We start from the raw sequence: 16,947 nt of genomic DNA on the forward strand, positions 1-16,947 counted from the left end.
TGCAAGCTATTGTCAACTCAGCTTTTAAGGAATAATCATCTGCATGTATTTAATAGTATCTAATAAAATAACATAAAATAAAAAAGCTTGTTGTCAAGACAAAATGTCTGTGTTTATAAAACTTCACCTATGTGAATGATAGAACATTATAGTTACATTGCAATAATCTTTTAAGGTTCACAGATCTGTGATAGTTAAGCAATTAAACATTTGGACATTAATAATCAAAGCTTTTTGACAGCATAAATTCAAGGTTGTAATGACTGACTGAAGACTTGCTGTCAAGATAGTCTATATTTCCTACCTATAGCCATATCAGGGAAAAAAACATGTAAATATAAAATACATCTATATGAAACAGGATACACAAGGAACACACATAGGGCATGTAATGTAAAATCATGCACAAATCTTTATGCAAAATTTGGGCCCACTTTCCAAATTTTTTGAGATTGCCTGATAATACTGTTCTGACAATATCTGTACATCACCTTACAGAAAGACTGAAAGAATCCTTATGTCATTGGAAAGGTCAGTTTTCATCCAAGACGGTCACAATAAAAAATCTTACAACACAGTATGAACTCAGAACACTTCAGTTTGGTCTTCAGAATACAAAGGTCCAGCTAAATACTAAAATGTTGGGGACTCTGGGGATTAATTACAACAGCATTGTTCATGAAAATCAGGATATGTGCATGGAAGGCATAATGGGCCACCGTGCTAAGCAGGAGCATCTGTTACAAGGAGTGGAATGAAAAGTAAGAAACCCTATAGACATAGTCAAAAGAAGAAAAATAAAAAAGAAAAATATTCAACGGAAAATAAGAAGTTATGAACAAGGAAACTGAAGACTATTGTACATAAAAGTTGAAAAGAGAGGCTGAAGTAATACTGCTCCTCCTCAAAAATCTAGCGTTTATGATTCTAATTACCCCATTTTGATTTTCCACTTCACAGTTAAAGGACTGCGTTTCAAAAGCCCAGCAGCCTCTTGAACCATGTGTGGGGCTGCTGTGAGGTGGAGCATGTCCATGCGATTTGGCATATTGAGCACGAAATGGTTCTTAGTGGCAGTCAACTGGGTCTGAAAACAAACAGTGACTTTAAACAGCCCTTTGTTAGAACTTATTTTGTTTCTAATGATCTCATTTTGAGCTTTGCCTCCTGAGCCAAGTTAGATTATATTAAAAAAAAAAAAACTCAATCAAAAAAAAGAAGCCTACCAGAACCAATACTCAGTTGCACATTGCCTGTTCTTCTGAACACTACCTATTGTCTGTACATAGAGAAGCAATCTGTATTTGCTATTAATGTTTGACTCAGTCCAACAGACTAACACTTCATACATCCTACCTGAATTCTGTTTTTTAGGCTTTCCCACCTACGTGTCTGCAGAGAAGCATATGTATAAAGACCAAGATCACCAGATAGATTCTAACTGGCAGTTTTCTATTAGCCCACTGAATTCAGAATTTTACAGCTATGCTTGATGTAACAGAACCCAAGCTTTTCTTCTGCAGAAACTATCTAACTCTGTCCTTAAGTTAATGTGAATTATTCATATTCTGCACTGATATACACACATCACACCAAGGTATACATTTTCTATTCATTCTGAGTGTAACATTTTGGTTACTTGTTTCAGGGCTGCCTTAATAGAAGCTTGCTTTTTAGAAAATCTCTCTTTCTGAAAATCAGCACTAAGTGGTTGTCTCAATTTTGGCAAACAAAAAGGGAGGGACACAAAATCATTAGTCAGGTTTTCCACAGTAAGGCTCTATGCTTCAGGACATTTATATTTGACAAGATGACTGAAAACACTGTAAACCACCTACAAAATTCTCCACTACAATTCACTTTGACAATATAATATAGAGAGAGGATGCCTTCTTCTGTAATGAAGATTTGTATTGTATACTCTATACTCAAGTTGTGTGAAAAACTCCCACTGATGTTAATTCAGAATAACCACAGATTCTGTCACATTACTTCGCAAGGAGAGTTCAACTATCATTTCGAAGTAAAGCTCTTCTGCTAAACTTTATCTGTGAATATATGGTTTCCACTATAGTGTTCAGTTAGCATGCTGCAAAACATCATCACCTTCTGCTTGTCGCTGTTCCCAAAAGGGATGATATCATTTTCTGCAGGGAATTTATAAAAAACAGGCAAGGAAGGCAATAGAGGTGACCACCTCTATATACTAGCAAGAGAGATTATCATATTTTTGATCCAAAACTAAAACCTGTGGGCTAGACTGTGGGCCATAGTGAAACTAGGGAAGGAGAAGAACCTTCTTCCTACCTCACACAGCTCTTATGAGATCCAGCTCAAATTGCAAGCCGTGTGCCCATCATAATGCTAGAGGGCTAAGAAATGACTAAGGTGGCTAAGAGGACTAAGTTACTCTTCTAGTCTGCATTACTCTTTCAAGTGACTAGGACATTCGGAGAAGTGGCTGCACAACCCTAGGGAAGGGTCACAGAGCTCAGAAGATGATTGCACTTTGCTTTCAGGTAAATCTCACCACCACCTTTAACATCAAACACAAACATCACAGTTTCACAGAAGACTTACTCCTTATGAACATCTGGAAAATTTCCAAAAGAAAATGCAAGATTAAAAAAAAAAAAAAAATCAAATCTACTTCAACCTGAAATAGCCTCCAAAAAGGACTGAAAGTACCAAAGCCTATAGCAGCAAATTACTTTGATAGGTTCACAAGCAGAAAACAACACGATACAAGGTAAATCCATTCACAGTTAGTCTTTCATTATTTCTACAGTTTTACTGGTCCTTCCTCTGAATTTTAAATGCTCCCACACTCCATATCCTTGAATGCTCTTCTTTTCACACATCTTCATTTTCCTGAGCTAATGTTAACGAAACTCAGTATTAACTGAGATTCCATATCTGAGATGCAAGTAAAGTTGAGTTCCTGTTACAAACAATAAATGAAAGGAAACAGCTAGATTCTGAGTCACCATGTTCTCTGAAACTGAGCTCTTTTCAACAGATCTAGGTTTAATTTTTAAAAAGCGAGGGACTCACATTATTCCATCTTCACAGAGGACTGCAAACATCTTGGAACTACCCTCAGTCATAACACAACAGTTTACAATTTACATGACTTGAATATCTTTTCCTTAAACGATCTGAAACTATGAAGGGTTTTCAATTGCACCACTGTGAAGGAAAAGGTTTACTATCAGAGAGGAAATGTCAGCTTCCTCAAACATCAACTTATGGATAAGATTAAAAAAAAAAAAAAAAGTCAAGACAGCTCACAGAAAAGTTGCTACACAGTGCACCAGACTCTGAAGCTAAAACAGTGCCTCTGCAGCTGGAATCTCTTACAATTTAATACCTGCAAGAAGAGTTGAATTTTTAACTGTCAATAATCCATTCTGCTGAATATCAACTCAAGATCTAAGTATTAATTTTTTAGACAACCTAAAACTACCAAGTTCAGCTGCAGTAGAATGCAGCCAGTACCCAGCTCTGCACAGACACATCTGAGTTGTGAAACAAGTACCCGAACTTGATTTTTATCAAAAGGTCAGGATGAAACTGAAGACTTAGTTCTAGGGAGGAATTCCAATACCACCCTATTTCTTGTAAGGGTACTCTTCTGTTTTAGGAAGTGCTCCTTAATATGCAGAAAATGTGGGGAAAAAATTACACAATTAAAAATATATTTCTTCTATTAAATAAACACAGGTTCTGGTAGTAGGTATGGTTTTTCAGGGCAGTCAAATTGCATTCTTCAAACTCCCTCTTGTCCTGCAAATACTTGATGTGATTCCTCTCCCACTAAAAGCTTCCTGTCTTCGGCTCCACACGTTCCTTTACACCCCCTCAACTTCCAGGAGACCCTCTGTGGGCTTAAAGCGCTACCCTGGGCCCACCGATCCCTGCCTTTGCCACTGACTGCTGAACGGCTGCCTTTTCCACAACCTACGCTGCATCTGCATAAATTGTTTCCTCACACCATATAAAAATATTGGTTCCACCCAAATAATTTCAGGCTACCAAATGACACTAGTTTATTTTTTTTCCATGAGTTTAGTGCCTCAGAAAAGTGATCTTTCCACAGGTCTGTTTTTTTTCATTATTTTTAACAGAACCTCATTTAAGAGTCCCCACTAGATTTCCATTTGTTCATTGGTTTTGGTTCATTCGGTGCATGATTGCATACCCAAAATAAATCTAAACCAGTATCCAGTATTCAAGGAGATAGTGCCCTCTAGCACACAACCAGCATCCATTCCAATTTGATTGCTTATGCCATAAAATTTCATAAATTTTATGTCATAAAATCCTAATCTTGTTACATTAAGCAAAATACCTCAGAAACATTTCAAATATCCACAAAAGCTTTTGGAGAAATGGCTTATCCATGTCTTTAAAAGTGACAAACACAGATGTGTCAGGAGAAAAAGATATGAGGCCATAAATCTTAACTTGTTGGGAGTTAATTAAGGGATTCATCAATCATTACAGAGCTAACACTATATATATACAGGCAAAATCCCATCAGCTGCCACAACCTACAGCAAGCTACAGGTTAAAAATTCCCAAAGTCCTTCTGTTCTGACTATTTATAAATGACTTTGTATAATCTAGCATTAAGACCTGTAATTATAAAACAGCATTAAAATAGGCCTGCATAGTTATGGATAATTATAGTTGGTACACTTTTTAAAGAAATAAAAAGCTTTTCCATTCAAACACAGGCTTTGCCTTTTTGACAGCTCCAAGTCCACAGGACGCAGAGAGATGATTTAAATTGTATGTCAAAATTTTGACTGTGCAATACTTTGTTTTTTCCCTTCTCAAGAGAGGCATTGTTGTTTTTGCACCATAACCAGGCGTGACAGAGCCTCACTGCAGTTGTATAGCCAGCTTCTGAATCAGCATGAAAACGCTCACCTCTTGAGTTTCTCTGGCAGCTACAAACTCAGGCTTTCTCACGGGCAGAGTTTAAATCGCTCAGCCCCGCACGCGGGAGATGGGTGAGGAGATGCATGCTGAACAGATGCGCGAGGACAGACATGCAGACACGACTACCGGATCTGGCCCTGCAGCAGCAGCGGGGAGGATAACGCAAACTAATGAGAGAACAGTGAAGTTGCTCTCCCATGGGGCCGGACTCCAACCCAGCGCTACAAACTACTCCCGTGAACTTCAGTGGGATTTCAGTCTGACTCTTCCCTTGATCTGCAGCAACATTTTTCTTTAATGAAAGTACACACTGGAAATCCTGTAGATTCTGCTTTTCCACAGAAAATACATGATTACAGACAGCAGCAGTATTATATATGAGCATATATATATATTTATATATACTTATACATACATATGCTTGTACACATAGAGTCACACACACACAAATGCAAGCTTCTCCAAACTCTCAGCCACATATCTGCCTCATCTCTGAGCATGTCTAGGAGTTCATATTCCCAGCTTTACTGAAGCTATGATCTCTCTACAAAGAGGCCAATCAAAAGGTGCTAATTAATATTAGCGACTCTCTCCAGTTTGGCCCCAAATTCATTCATATTTACTTACACTGAATAACTAGTACCTCTCTAAAAAAACAACTTTGTTCATTTTGACAGGATTACTTGTGTAATAAGGTATTACTCAACATGAGTAAGGGTGGCAGACTCCCACACTCTGTCCCACTGGGAACTGCAAGCCCGACTTGTTTCTACACATACCACTAAAAACAGACTTCACTTGGCAATATCTTTGAGTCATTTACAGCCTGACTTGGAATTATTTACTGAAGTAATTTTACATTCAAAAAAAAAAACACCACCCTCTAATCTGCTAATCAATAAAAATATGTGCATGAAATGTGCCCTCAGCTGTCACTCACAGTGAGATGTAATAATCTGTTAATTATTACTTTCTAAGACCATATCAATCAGCCATCTTTTCAAATGCACATATGCTAAAAATAAGTTATGTTATTCACAAAAAGTTTTGGTGAATAAGTCAACTCCATTAATATAGACTAAACTTACCATGATTATAAACTGTGCAATGTTTCTGTGCAGTTGTCTATTATTATACCAGCGACAAGTAATCCTATGGTTAAGGTCACCCAACAACTTCCAATTCACCGAACTCAACTTTATCCCTATTTTCCCCTCACTTCTGCCTTTCAGGTTGCTTTCTGACTGAAGTAACTTTTTTTTTTTTTTTTAAGAAAAAAAAGAAAATTGAATATAAAATAGGCATGGAATGTGCTATCCCCCATTCATTTTAAAGTTTGCATTTTAAAATATAGTAATATGTCCACAGCAGCTTGGCTGATAATCCTGATACATATTGTAGAAACTTTTTTTTTCTGAGAAGAGAATTTTTCAGAATTCCAGTGGCAAATGGTTTCATTCCGACAATTTTTTAAACCCGCAAATAAGAAAGTCACTGCAAGAGTCTTTCAATAAAATGTTAAAAATATTTTAGAATTTTTCTCTTCTCATTAGAAAACTAAAAAACATACTTATTATGAACTCTGTGCTCTCAACCAAAAATTTATCATCTCCATTTTCTTGCATTTTCTACAACAAGTTTTCATGCAGGAAAAAACACTGTAAAATCAAGTCTAGGAAAAATACATTGTGCAAAAAAATGCATGGTGAATATTCCCTACATGTTTTGTGCATAAATTTTCATTGACCTTTTGAAGCAGGTAACTGAGAAAGATTCATTGTGCATGACTAAGTTATTGAGGGAAAGACTCCAGGCTGGAACAGACCAAGCCTCCACCAGAACAGACTTTGCAAGGTGACAGAGGAACTTGCTATCAAGACACCATGTCCTATTCCTGCAAAGAATATTGCATAATTCATTTGTAGATCTCAAAGAGGACTTCTCATTACTATCCTGCTTTGCACCCTAACTAGCAGCTGTTAAGCAGAAAGTTTAGCGGGTTACCCAAAGACACACAGTCAAAACTCAGAACCTAGTCTCTTATTCTTGTTTGGTATCTGTCAAACTTATAAGCCTTTTTTTTCAGTAGTTTGTATGTTAATTACAACAGCCAAAAATCTAATATTATGTTCACAGAACAGAAACTACAGGATCAGATCTTCCTTCGGCAGAAAAGTATGGTTCTAAAAGACCAGAATTCAAAACTTGGATGTTTTGAGAACTTCTCAAAAGGAGAAGAAAACCGTAGTGAAAATGTGGTTACGGTACCGGCAACATCCAAATGCAATGGCGCAGTGTCAAAGGCGATGAGCATATATCAGCACAAACTCTGAAACAGCAGGATGCAGCCATTGTTGATGTTTCAAGTAAACTGAGCCTGATCACTAGCTTCTTTCATGCAAAAGACTCTGCTTGGATGATTCTGAATTAAAACCACAAGCTCATTTATTTTCCGGTACATCTTCAAATTAACTCTGCCTTCCCCCCCCTTTTTTTTTTTCTCCCCAACATTTTAGAAATATACCTCTCCTCACTCTTCAGCTCCTAATACATCATCTTGCTTTCTTACTTTTTTTTTTTTGGATATTTGTTCTCATGCATATCAGAATAGCAGAGTTCTTGTTTTTTATTTCCCTGTGAAGTTTTAGGAACTGCTCACCACTGGAACTACTGAGCATCATAATCACCACAGCATTGGGTAATCATCACACTTCTGCCAGCTGAACTACAAACAGGGATCTCATCAAATAATTAGAGATTTAAAGCCTCGGACCCTTATTGTACAAACTAATTCTTGAAAATGATAGAAAAGAAGTCAGTCAGTCTCCAGACGCTGAGTGGGAGAGATGTGCTGCGTGTTACAAGGAATCCATACATCATACACAGACGCGCATATCTAATTTCCACTGACATTGAGTGAGATGAAGGCAGGGAGTTAAAAAAGCCTTAAAATTATGACAATTATGAATGACTTATTACAAAGAAATCTGAGGAAGTACAGACTCATCCTGAAAAGTTAGCTAATACTAAAACTTTTGCAATTTAGGGAGCTTATTCTTGGTCATTCATATTCCTTGTTTAATCAAGCTGACACAGAATTTTCTTCAAGCATAATACTAAATGATGATTTACTTTCAGTGGAATCAACATTAATAATAGAAATTCTCTTGCAAAAGAAGTCCAGAGTTTGATATGAGAAGCCATTCTTTTGATTGAGATCTAGCTAAACTGTGACAGTTTTTCCCACTATTCTGTCAGGCCATTGCTTAACGTGAGTGCCAAGGAAACAGCTATCCAAGTTTGGGCCCTCTCTCTTCCCTCTTCCTTACTACATTTCAACCCAATAAAGGATTTTTATATTTATTTTTAAAATTACAATATTCCCTAACCAGAGATTGTGTATAATCAGAAATGAAACAAGGAAATAAAATACCTTTATGTTTTTTCCACTTCTCTCTGAATTTAATTACAAGTAAGGTCAATTTAAGAAGTTTCTATTGCAAGTATGCTTAATTCTAACAAGTATACACATAATTGAACTTCTAAAATTATTTTCAATACACCCACTGATGTCTATGCATAGTAACTTGAAGTACTGTTCTCCCATTACCGTATAACCGTTCCAAAAATCATTCAGGCATACATGTGTCTGCATCATGCATACCACCCTATAACAACAACAACAACAAAAAAAACCACAGAAAAGCACATATAACCATACACATACTATGTATTCGCTAGTAAAATTAATAATGCTAATACAGCAAACACAGTCACAGCCTGAACTCACATCAGTGAAATACTGGGCCTCTAACTGATTTTAGTGGGAGCAGAACTGGGGTCGCAGTGCACCTGTGTATTCCTTTAAGAATGACTGGCACAGTGAAAAGTGTTCTCTGTGTGTGTGTGCGCACGCACGCGTGTGCGTGTGCATGTGCATGTGTGCGCGTGCAGAAATACACTTAGGCAGAGCAATGCCTCTAATGGATGTAAACATTTTCTAACAGGTTAATTCCAGCTGCAGAGAATTTTTTATCATTTTTGTTTCACATGCACATTCTCCCCTCTCCCCCTTTTTACATAGGTTTACATAGGACAGGTGCATTCTTAGCCCGGGAACAAATAATACTGGAGAGTCTGAGAAAGAAAAATCAAACTGTATTTGATGACAAAATGACCGGGAATAAATACATTATTGCCTTTCTATTATGTTAAAAAACAAAACCCCAAAATTTTGAACATCTATAATGTCTAAGCAATTCAAGGTAGAATTTTCAAAGCTGAAAAGAAATTGTTCCAAAGCCCAGATGTTGTCTTTCAGAAACCAATGAAAATTGCTGCTTCTGAAAGCTACTGTAAAATACAAATAGAGTAAAACAAAAATTGTTTAAATAAAAATAATTTTACTCAGACATTCTGATATTTCAAAAGAGACAAACTCTTTTCAAGTGGTTTTGCACACATATATCGTACTTCAGATTACCCACAGAGTCAGGCCATCTCTGTTCCAATAGGCGGATCGCGCGAGGGATAAAACAGAAAGAGTTTATGGAAGGATACAATGTGGTTCCTGCTCCACTGACTGGGCATACTGTACTGTGAAGCCTTCTTATGCTGTCTTGTGAAACATTCACAGTTGTTATGTTATTTTCCTAGTGCTTATTCATAAAACTGTAAGAATTAAGAAGTTACATTAATAAATGTGCAGTGCAGTCATCCATCCCAGTAAAGCACATGCCAATTCAGTTGCAGTAATATCTATCTGTACAAGCCACTAATTCTGTAATTTTCTGATTTCTGAATGCCCATGTTCAGTTTAAAGTGCTACTGAACGCTTTTCAAAATTGCTGATTTCACATATGCACGTGTTTCCTCACCCTTATAACTGCACTCCTAGGTATGTGGATTGACTTCAGCTCACTGCTGTCTAAAAGCTGCATTTTTGCTGTATCCAATTCAAGAACCGCCTGTCAAATTTCTACAGAAAAAGCAATATTTATTAGAAGTTGTAAACAGCTGATAATCATTCCTCTTAACAAACCTTAACTCTAGATTTTGCTGGAGCTGTTACATAACTAAACTGTGACTACTAATAACATAACACACATATACCCATGTATTAGCACAAACAAAATGCATACTGGTATTCTAAATAAAAACAAATCCACAAATAAGAAAATGAGAGACCATTCTAAAAGACAACATACCTTTAGGACCGTAAGGAGTCTCAAAATTTATTTTAGAGAGGCTGCAGTGGCAGGCGCTAAAACACAGTTGTAAAAAAAAGTCCACTTCAAAAATCTTGGAGAGGGGGGGAAGGAGGAAAAAACCCTGCAACCAGTATCTTGCCCTCCAGGGAACCTCGGGGGGAGCCTGCCATTCACCCTTCCATAGGTACTTTGTCTACCTTCATGTCTGTTGTTCAATAGCAATTCCCATAAAGCTCCACAAAGACCCAGCTGTACAAACCAATGCTGTCAAAGAACACAGTTAGGGATGGATAAAACAGGGAGGGGTGTCTAACATGCTGACCACTGACTGAGCTTGCAAGGATAAAGAAGCCTTGATGGAGAGAAGTAATCATCCATTGCTGTTTGTTTATTTTACCTCCTCCACCACATACTGGAACCTTTTTTGTTTTTTCCATTACCAAAACCATCCCCCACTGAGAGGCCTTTGTGATCTAAAAGGGGCAGAGTCCCTCTTTCTTAACACTGGCAAGTTTATGTAGGCAGATTCATTCAAACACATCTTAAAATAAACATTTGGCTCTTCTCCTACATCACACTGTCCACACACTGCCTTCAAACACACTTAAAAAAAAAATCACCATTAAAATGTACTTGCATGGGATTATTTTTAACAAGATGTATTAAAACAGTTTAGCAGCCTAAGACCCATATTGCTGTGGAGGTTCAACTTCAGAAGACAGCTCTAGTCTTCTGAAAAAAATAAATATACATTACAGTAAAGTAAACCTGGCTGCTATTGCCATAACAAGTGGTATAATAGCTTTCTTGAAAAGACCACTTCCATAAAAAAACCTTCTTCCCTTTGGGGATATACCTAATTATAATACAAGTGAATCTGAATCCAGATGTTCAGATCTAAAACGTATGTCGCAAGTGTTACGAGGAAAATGACCACTGCGTGGAGAATTGGGAATTCAGAGGGCATCCTTGGCCTGAGCTCTGCAGGAACTGAGGACCTGCAGATCCCTTCAGGCACAAGAAAGGTAGTGCTGAGCATCTTCGAAAATTAAAGTACCTGTTAGACAATCTTTCTTACTTCCCCACTTTTCACTTTTTCCATGCTCTACCCCCTTTTCTTTTTCTAAGTACATGGATTTGGCAGTGAGAACAACTCAAGAATGAGTAGACCTATTTGCCCTGTATCCCTAGAAAAAGGTGGCAGAAAGTAGATCTCCTGGAAAGCTCTTTGATGTATCTGAAGATTACACTGGAAAGAACACTTCTCTACCGGAAGCGGATGCCCACTCGCTCCATGGGCTACCTATTCCAATCAAGCAATGGATCAGGAATAATTACAGTCACATTAAACTAGGTCATTGAGAAAAAACACTGATTCATTCCTATTAGCCACTGACAGCCATTTCCTAGTTTTATTGCCAGAGCTGATGATCAGTTAATGTTTCCATTGTTCCCAGCCTGAACCAAGTGGCAGCACAGGCAAACTGCAGCAAGAAAGGTCCACCGTCCCATTTTTAGTTTCGAAAAGGTAATAATAGCTTTTAATTTGGTAAGTAGTCATCTGGCAAGCTCTGCCATTGCTTGAATGACATCTTGGGCAGAGGACTGGTTTAACGATTGTAATACATCAGAGAAATTTAATTCTGCGGTATGGCAACATCCTTTGGAGTTGGTCAGTGCTGTAGTGAGAAGCAGAAACACTGAAATTGGGTGACAGCAGCAAACTGCCTCAAGCCCCTCGGCCTGAGCCGGGGCTGCCGAAGAGGGAGCCAGCAATGAGGACTGCAGAGAGTGTCCTTCAGCACCCAGCGGGCGGCAGCCTCCTGTGTCACCCCACGGCACTAAGCGAACCTTTCGGGTGCACTGTTTGTTCTAGTTCTATCCAAGAGATAAGAACACCTAAAATCCTTTATAGAAAGCTTTGCAAGGTCCGATTTCCTTTTTTTTTTTTTTTTAAAGAAAACATTTTATTAGTGATTACTGTTCTAGTTTTGAGACTGAAGAGAGAAAATCTTGTTTGTTTCATTAATTTACTTGATACTTTTGTGTATACTGACATGTGAGCAAAGGGAAAAAATTAAGTACTCCATTCAGCTACTTGAATACTGCAAAATTAAGTTTCTTCATAGAGTCCTGCCAACAAACTTAAAGAATCTTTTGTGTGTGTGTATGTGTGTGTGGACCATATTTATATAGAAATCTATTCATCTTGCTTTCTATGGGCAGCGATAATGCAAAAAAAAAATAATAATAATAGGAGTATTTCACTGAATGCTTTTCACTGTACAGTCCAGTTTCACTGGATCACCTTCTCCATCCCTCACACTAGATTAAAACTCACACCTTGCCAGTGATGGTAATTTGCAATCATTGAGTGCTTTTTACTCAGTACAATTAATTTAAATAAATCCCACAAGCCTTCATCATAAAACATTAATGACTGCACCCATTTCACAGATGAACAGAGTTATAAATGCCTGTTTGGTTCTTGCTTACACAGGACTGCCTAGTGCTGGCACTTAAGCGAAAGCTGGATCCCTAACCCACCCTCACCCAGCAAATCGGGGCCAGGCTGGGAGAGCAGTCCACAAACTCTGACTTCAGTTTCCTCTGTTATTCCATATCTCTTAGGATAATTCCTTAGTAGAGGAAAAATGAGGGATACTGTGTTCATCAGACGCACTATCAAGGTAATGACAGAAAGCTAAAAAAAGCCCCCTTTCCAACCTTTGCCCTGGATAACTAATAATATGGGCCTATTAAAAAGACACAATTCCCTAGAAAGGATGGCTTTTGTAATACAACATCTTGCATCTAGCAACCCCCCCCCCTTCATTTACAAACTGAAAGCAAAGATCCTTCTGTTTATTTTTCCTTTCTCTTTCAAATGGCCCATACAGGTATCTCAGATTTTAGGTTTCAAAAATCTCAGCCCTAACATAAAGTCTCCAAAATGTCTGACTCTTCCCAGGGGAAGGTTTTTAACCGACCAGCAGGCTTCTGGTTCCATCAGTCTGCTCACCACATGGATGACCCACACAGCTGTAGGCTGGGTTTCCTGCTGGCATTTTCCAAGAGTTTTCAGAACACCCCCAGTAAGGCTGTACACAAGTTTGTGGCTGTTGTCTCCTCCTCCCTTCTCACCCGGTCCACGGGGTGGAGATCAGACAGTGCCACTGTTACTAGGCCTTCACACCCCTTTCCCCATACTCCCTTCCCCCTGCTCATGTCATGGATATACAGCATAAGCCAGATTTATGAAGATATTTAAGTGCCAAAAAATGGAGTTTGCTTTACTGTACAAGATTTTCAAATATGCCTCCAGTATTAAAATACCTGAGCACTTCTGAAAATCTGACTCTGAGCCCATCTATGTCTCTAAATACCTACATACCTCTACAAATCTCATCCTACTTCTCTCCTCTTCTTCCTTTATACCATTTACTAAAGAGCTTTTATACTTGCACTACTCTTTTCATCTTTAAAAGCACTTACAAACACTAATTACTCTTCACATATCCTTTCTGTGAAGTAAATAAGGATTATCTCCTCTGAAGTAAATAAGGATTACTAACTCCTTTTTACACACTGGGGACCTACAGAAGAGAATTTAAGTGGTCTGCACACCACAACGTAAGTTCTCCATGCTGTGCTCAGACTATGACATTCTACATCTTATCCCTCTATTTGCAAATGATACTCTTCAGCCCAATTGTTTCTACCTGCTGGTTGATGATCAAATATCTAACGTATCCCATAAAAGGAAAAATACAAACTCTACCACGGTGCCTCTTATTTGTCATGCCCCATTACTTAAACTGGGTGGTAACATGTGCCTATATGACGGTTTTCAATTTTATTATAGTCTCTATTTGCTCACTTACTTAAGATGTTTAAAGAAGAGTTATATGGATTATCAGACAGTCTGAAAAGTTCAATTCCGAGCTCTTCAAACACGGTCATTTTCATCTTATTAGCACAAGTAAAGTAAAAGCCTTAGGCAGGTAATTTAACATCCAGTTTATCCAAAGGGACTTCTAAAGAAAAAGTCAACCTTTGTAAATTGTTTGTGATAATCTCCAAATTGATCATTAATTATCAGCTGCTAGTGAGTGTTTCTTCCATCGGTGGCACTGTGAAGATTTTTCTCAGAAAATCTACTACTGTTGATATTGCAACCTGTGTAATCTGCCATTATTGGAAATAACAAAGTTACAAAACAGGCAGCAGCCTAGCTAAGCGAATCCTGTTCGGCAACTTGGTCTTCCAGGCAGTTTAGAAATAGTTATCCACCAACAGGAAAGCAGATTACAATCTTCATTATTAATGTTGTATTCTATATTCTATAATACCCTCCCACTTACAGTAGTAGTCACAATTAATTTAGATCAGTTCAGTCGTGCTTAATAAAATACACATTAATTTGTACTGCCAAGTAACTTTGAGTTGATGTACAGAAACTTCACTTTCCTTTCTGCAGTTTCCTGATTTTCTTCCACTAGAAGTGAATGCCTAAAATCTGAAAGTAAAATCTAAAAAGATTTTTCCACACGTTTTTGTGAAAAGAGTTGACAAATAGATAGCTGTAGGTAAGGCATATTAGTGCTAGTTAGCCTCAGATAGGAACAACTGAGGTCCTTTTGGTACAAAAGACTACTTAAAATAATGCAGTTGAGATACCTAATATAAAAAGCTCTGAGCAACATTTTCCAGAGTTATCAAGCATGACACACTACACAAAATTTAGCAGAATTTTTGACTATATTATGACAAACGTATAACATCTGACATTCTCATAGTTCCTAATGCAACTCTTAATGCTGAACTTAATGGAGAGTCTCCGTTAACTTTAATAGAATGGGTCCGGATGTCAGGTGCCTTGCATCTCCAGTGGGGTCAAACACACTTGACAAATGATGTTTTAAAAAAGTCCTTCACCAACTAGGAAATACAACCACGGCAGCCATAAACTGCAAGCTTGTCAACTGGTTAGTTGTGTATAGCAATGCACAGAACATCTCAAGGAAATAAAGAATTGACATTAAACAGAAGATATAGACAGGTAATATTTGAGTACCAAAAATGGTTTTGATTAGAGCAGTGAAAATACATTAAAAAAAAAAAAGTATCCTTGGAAAAGGCTACATGAGCACCCACCACCGTGGGTTTTACGTATACCACAACAGCAGCTGAAGCCTTTTACAATTGACAATGGCAATCCTAGCAGTGCTTTTAATTTATTTCTCAGGGTTTTTTTTTAATAGATGAAATGCATGATACTCCCCCCCAGTAAAAGAGGGTTTTTTTTTCATATTAAAATATTCCCTTCTCATTTGGTTCATAACACAGGTCCATTGGCAGTGACAACACTTTGATTCTTGAAGATACTAAATGCAACTGTATTACAGTTGTAAAGATGGGAAAAGGCAAAAGCACCCCAGCTGAAAGAACCATCCCTCAAAGACAGTTTTGCTCAGATTCTCTCAAATTTATATAATTTAGGCTTACAATTGTAGCACAGGATTTTTTTAAAGAACGCATATGAAAATTCTATTGCAAAAGGCAGAAAGCCTGAAATTGCATAGTTTCTTATGGATAGATGATGTGCAATTCTTCTAAAAAGCAATGGAATGGACTTACATTTTTTTCTATGAGACGGTGCCAATGAATGGGCCACTGCTCCTGAGGGAACATGAGCATTAAGCACTGCCATCTTTAGCAGGGAAAACAGTGAGACCTCAACTATTCAGGTAGAAATCTGTAATAAATGGTGGTAATGGCAAAAGACACTTTCTCACTAGACAGTCCTGAGCCCTAGAGGCATTAAGCAGCATATGCATCATTTTGTTTTGTTTCATTTTCTAATTTAAGGCTTTTTTCTTACTACTTCTACTTTATTAAGTTCTGCAGAACCAACTACTCCATAGGCCACTGACTAGCATTTTATTCTAGCCAAATGCCATAGAATAATGCACGAATTGCAGAACCAGATTTAGTCCCCACTGGAATCTGCGTAACTTCCAAGATCTATCCTGATTGTAAAAGGGCACAAAATAAACGTTTTGTAGAAAGGCGGGTATCATCAGGAGAGGAACTCAACCTGCAGAATTTAAGGTTGGTGGCCATCCAAGAGCATGAGAGAAATCAGCCTGACTGTGAGATTTTGGGCTTAACCTGTGAGACTGAAAATTAAAAAATGCGCTCATAAGTGAAAACAAAACACAATTTACGGAAATATGATAAATTCTGTGATGCCATTTATAACTAGTCCTTTTCAGCAGAACTGCACTAATACTCTCAATACATGCTTAATATTGAAAGCAAGCTTTATCATTAGTGAACAATTTAATAATCCAGTTACATAAGCAGCAACAGTTCCTTGAATAATAATGAACAGTATGATATCAAAGTTGTCATCTCTTAAATAGACTATTGGTTGATTTTGTGTACGCGGGTAGCCTTGATTAATTCAGTTGTGTCTTCAATGCGTTTACTGTGTTGTACAGGAAAAAGACTCTTGCAAAGGTCTCTCTGAGGATTGAGTGAGCTTTGAAATTCCAGTTTCTATGATGTTATATGAAATAAGAGTCCAGCTCACTTGCCAGAAAGCAATAAAAGTGAACTCAGTGAGACTGCTCATGTGAATACATCTTAGCAGAATCAGGGCCCACGTGAGCCACAAGGGAGGATAAACTTAAAGAAAGCATTTCAGCATAACCATTCTTTCAGCAGTCTTTAGTCTGTAGTAGTAGCTAACATCTGAGGAAAGGAAAGGTTTGCTGCTTGGCAA

The 16,947-nt window shown here is 37.7% G+C and overlaps 1 protein-coding gene across 5 annotated transcripts in view; it reads right to left on the bottom strand.

The window, feature by feature from the left end:
* The window catches only part of SOX5 (SRY-box transcription factor 5), a 487,372-nt gene that overhangs the window by 256,145 nt on the left and 214,280 nt on the right, over positions 1-16,947 (bottom strand). The window lies entirely within an intron of this gene.

Source organism: Apteryx mantelli, chromosome 1 (genome assembly GCF_036417845.1).
Source record: "Apteryx mantelli isolate bAptMan1 chromosome 1, bAptMan1.hap1, whole genome shotgun sequence".
Taxonomy (NCBI): domain Eukaryota; kingdom Metazoa; phylum Chordata; class Aves; order Apterygiformes; family Apterygidae; genus Apteryx; species Apteryx mantelli.